We start from the raw sequence: 5,431 nt of genomic DNA, 5'->3' as shown, positions 1-5,431 counted from the left end.
GACCAACTCTTTGCACAAGTGTGCCAAGCACGAAAAACACTTGTTCTTTTTAATCTATCATTGCAATGTGATCTAACTATTTGGAGATGTTGCTCCAACAATCATGGTGTTCTTTTTAATTTTCAAAGGCAATTGTTTGAGTAAACTAGAATTTGAAAATCCTGGTCAACTTAATGAAAAACACGTTTGCATGAAGTAAAATTGCTTTGAAAATGAGACAAGTTGATTGTGAATTTTATTTGCACCAAAAATGGAAGTGTGGATTGTGAGTTTTATCTTGATGCAAGAAATAAAATCTGCCTTGTTGATTTTAAGCACCAAAACGAAGTTTGTTTTCTAACTTGCAAAAAAAAATAAAGTTGTTTTTGTATAAGTTTGTGGTTCTTTTTACCTTTGAACAATGAAATTCTTTTTAATAGCCCCAAACAAATGTGTGATTCTTTTTCAAAAGCCCAAATTTGAAATGTGAAGTTAATTTTAAACCAAAATAAAAAGTGAATTCATTTTTAAAACCAACTTCAAAAACAAGTTAGTAAAAAATATAAATCTACTCTTTAATCTAATTTAAATCTGCACAAAAGAGAAAAATAGTTAGTAAAATCCGCCTATTTGGTGGGCTTCTACAAGCCTAATTTTTTTTTTTTTTTTGGTTACAAAGTGATTTGTACAACGTTTTGTTACAATAGCGCTAGTCTGCGTTTGAACAGAGACACTATTTAACACAAACGTATTAAAAGAAAGGGAAAGACAGAGAAGGGAAAAGCACTGAAACAGGGGGAATAGCGCCAAAATAATGCCAACGCACCAAAACAGTGTCAAAATCACAACCTGTGTGACATTTTCAACATTCAAACATGTTATTGGTTAAAAAAATAAAAAATAAAAAAAATTGATCTTTTTGGTGTTTGGATTCACGTCGGGTTCACCAAATGATGCTCTGCAAAAAGGATTAGAAAATCTGTTTGATGGCAACACACACAAGAGAACAAGAAACAAACGTTAGTGTTAGCAACAAAAGATTATCCTAAACAGGCATATCAAGAGAGATATTAAGCATGAAATAGAAAGCATATAAACATAGAATGAAATAGCTAATCAAGATGCTCATAGTTGCTCCTCCCTTGTTCCTCTCCTCTCCAAGTCCCAAATGAGTGTAGCTCTCAGCTTTTAGCACTAGCCATGGATGCCATATGGAGATTCAAGATGGTTGAATATGATAAGCAAATACTATGCAAGAGTAGATAGTGATGCTATGAAAAAGCTCTATGCTAATGCCAGTATAACAACAATACTCTAAAAATGCTTCTCTTTTGCTTGAGGAGAAGGGTTCTATTTATAGAAGAAATGGGGAAATGAAGGGTTAAGATTGAGCAATCTTAACAAGGGTTAGGATTGAAAGTTGGGGATCCATGTGCACAATTGGCACCAATAAAATGGTGACAAGTGTCAACATAGGATTGGGTTGAGAGAAGAGGTTGGAGGCATTAAAGGCCTGAGAAGACCTTATGGTTATCTAGAAGGTAAGGGTCAAGTCTAAATTAAGATTACCCATTGGATTAGGAGTTAATGCAAGGATAAACCTTTGTGCAAATGATTAAGAGATAATCATGGTCAAAGCATTAAAGGCTTGATGAGACCCTTGGGTTGGGTAGAGGTTGAGTCAAAACAAATGTTTTAACCATGTGGGAGGGTTGAATTAACCATTAATGGTTATTGGAGACTTTGGGGATTAAGTGGTTGAAGGTTGAAAGCCTTCAATGGTTATCAAAGACTTTGAGCCATTTAGTGGTTGAAGGTTGGAAGCTTTCAAAGGTTATCCAAGACTTTTAGGCTTTGAGAAGTGACTCCATTTTGCTTAGGAATGTGACAATAATTAGGGGATGGATTAAGCTAATTAGGAAGGGGTTAGAAGAATCTAGAAGGGGATTAGATTTTGCAAGTGGATTTGGTGGGTGAGGGAAAATAGGATTTTATTAAAATAAAAATTCATTTATTTCAATAAATGTGTGCAAGTTGTATTTGGATAAATATTCAAATAAATATTAATTTATTTAAATGAGAAAAAGGAAGATAAAGCATTAAAATGCTTGAAGACTTTGAGGGAAACCATTAAAGGCTTGAAGACTTTAAGGAAAACCATTAAAGTCTTAAGAAGACTATAGAAGGAAGCCATCAAGTTTGAAGACTTTAAAGCCATCAAGTTTGAATACTTTAAGGGAAACCATTAAAGGTTTCAAGTGGGTGAGGATAAATAGAATTTTAAATAAATAATTTATTTAAAATAGTTGTGCAACTTGCTTTTGTAGGAAAATACAAGTGGGTGGAGGATAAAGGTGATTTAAATAAATTATTTATTTAAAATAATTGTGCAACTTGCTTTTGTAGGAAAATACAAGTGGGTGGAGGATAAAGGTGATTTTAAATAAATGATTTATTTATTTAAATGTGAGAGGTGGGATTTTGGGGGATTTAAATAAATATTAATTTATTTAAATGTGAGAGGTGGGATTTTGGGGGATTTAAATAAATATTAATTTATTTAAATGTGAGAGAAGATTTAATTAAATAAATATGATTTATTTATTTAATTAATGGTTTGAATTTGGTTAAGTGAATTAAATCAAATAAATTGAATAATTTATTTAATTAATAGGAGAAGAGGGTTAAGATGAATTAATTAAATATTAATTTAATTAATTATTAATTGATGGTTAAATAATCAAATAAATACTAAGTATTTATTTAATTAAGTGGACAGATTTATGTGACTACACTTCCCATTATCATCCTTCCACTGCACTCTCTTTCCTCTATAATCTATCTGCGCTTGGTGAGATCCAAGCCAATCCATACCAAGAACCACATCATAAGATCCCAAAGACATAACATGAAGATCTACAGAAGTATGGAAATCTCCTAAAACTAAAGGACAATTGAGAACAAGGGAATCCACTACCACTTTGGACCCTGTAGCTAACTCTACCTGCCACCTATCATCTTGCTTTTCCGTAGCAAGCCTACATCGCTCTACTAGAAAAGGAGAAATAAAAGAGTCTGACGCTCCAAAATCAAATAACACTGAACAAGAGATACCACATATCACACCTAATGTCTCTACAACAGTGCCCTAATGCTCAGCCTGACAGTTATCAACCACCGCAAAAACACAATGAGACATGCCTACATCTCCAACTATATGCTCAAAAGTAGTTGGCTTCTACTGCCCTGACATCTAAGAAGTACGCTGGGGATAATGAACGACAATGTGACCTGGCTGTCCACACGCAAAGCAATCTCTCCTAACAAACACTCTGCTACCCGGTACTATACTCGACTACTGAACACTTCCTCTACTCAAAGCTGGCTGCAAACTCTATGCTGGCTGAGAAGGAGTAGGTCTCCTATCTGTAAAGCGGAAAAATCGAACCCTAGTCGTTCTCCCCTCCCCAACTCCAAGGAGAGAGAAGGGAGAGTAACTATGGTTGATGGTTTTCACTTAGGAGAGACTTTACATTCAAAAGAGGGGTTGAAACCCACAAGATCCAATCCGACACAATGCAAGATTGGATTCTAAATGAGTTTCAAGGGTTGTGATAGCAAGGATACCCTCTTTTGTAAAGAAATGTAGATAGAAAGATTGAACTAAGAATGCATGTAAAGTAGGAAAGATTCGCTTATAAACAGAGATGGGGATATGGGATGAAGTTGCGGACCTGGAATTAGCAGTAAAATGTCGAGACGGTGCTGTTCTGCAAATTTGAGCGAAATTTGACGGGACGATGGTGCCCAGCGTGCACACGGTCCTTCGAAAAATCCACGAAATGAAGGGGGATCTGTTCGTCTCTGCACAAGGATTCCAGATCTTCAATTACAGCCGCGTACCTGCAACCTACACACAGAAAAGAGAGGACGATTGGGGGGTTAGGGATGAGGGGTTAGCCTTTAAGTCAAACCCCAGTTTTGGAATTAACCAAGAAATGAGAATGTTGTAAATGTAAATGTTTGTAATGTAAACAAGTACTGATACCTTGTTGTAAGAATGTTTGTATTCTTACATGCGAAGGTGTAATGTATGTAGTATGTAATGTGTTTGTAAGTGATCTCCTCTTCAATGGTTGAATCCTTGTCTTGAATGCAACACCTAGCCTTGAATGGAGACTTAGAATGCTCAATTGCTTGAAGGAATGCTTGAATGCTTGAATGCTTGAATGCTTGAATATCGTTTCCGCCTTTTTTCCATCTACCAAAATGGGAGAGGAAATGTAGTTTATATACTTGTTAATTAGGGCTGATAGACTGATTTTCCTGACCTTAGGCTGACCAGGAAACATTATTTTCCAATTTGCAAACTTAAAGACCCAAAGCCCCATAAGAGACCGGGCCCAAAATAGGGCCAGGGACCAGGGCACTGGGCGCCCTAGTCCTGAAGGACCAAGGCGCTGAGAAATGAAGTTTTTGATGTCATGAACAAGTTTCGGGGTCTCCATTCAGGTTCCATGTTGCATCACCATCGTGAAGACCCAAATGCAGTCGAAATTGCAAGTGTCACAATTTTAGGACGCTACATTTAGCCCCCACTTTAGCGGGAGTATAAGCGTACGCTCATACTTCCGGTAAAGTACAAGGAAACAATATTGAAAGACTTTCACCACATCAAGGAGGCAAGATACACCAAGCCCCCAGTGGACTAAGGATCTTACGAATTCGATTGACAAAGTAAAAGGGAAGATCACGAGGGAGAACCATGACTATCAGTAGTAAGGTTCCCTCACTATGAGTCATGCAAGAAAGATATCAAAATTTTCAAGGCAAAGCTAAATTTGTCAAGAAATTTTCAAGTATCTTGAAAAGATATGAACAGGATGTATTCCCCCCTACGTTAAAGTGATCGCACATGCCTCACCGGGGGTGATTGCTTTAAGGTAGTGATACATATAAGAAATGAGAAAGGAGCACGTTATCACAAGGATTTAGCCCCCAAGTGTGAGATAAGCCCAAGGATAATAGACACAAAACACAAAGCACAAGGTGACTTCGCTTTCCTCGAGGTCAGTATGCTGTATGATAATTCATGTATATCATATGTATGTGTGCATAATTGTTCTTCATTCCCCAATCAAGGAAGGTCACCTAGAAGAAGGGAACACATGTGTCTTTTGAGTCAACATGAGAGAGACCAAAAGAGATCTCAATGCTTTTCATCGTCCTCAAGTAGACAACACTAAGGACAACAAATAGAAGAATGAGAATAACACATAGAAGAAGTAACAAAAGAGAGGAGGAGAGAATCTGCTATGCTAATGAAACTAGTCTAGCACATCATCTACCCCCCGATCTTGCTGATCAATATTTCGGGAAGGTAGGAAACACGCTAGAGGAGGAACATCCAACACAGTAGATGGAGCTATCACAAGATCCAAACAAGGGCTAT

Source organism: Cryptomeria japonica, chromosome 8, assembly GCF_030272615.1.
Source record: "Cryptomeria japonica chromosome 8, Sugi_1.0, whole genome shotgun sequence".
Lineage (NCBI taxonomy): Eukaryota > Viridiplantae > Streptophyta > Pinopsida > Cupressales > Cupressaceae > Cryptomeria > Cryptomeria japonica.
This window is presented reverse-complemented; position numbering follows the sequence as displayed.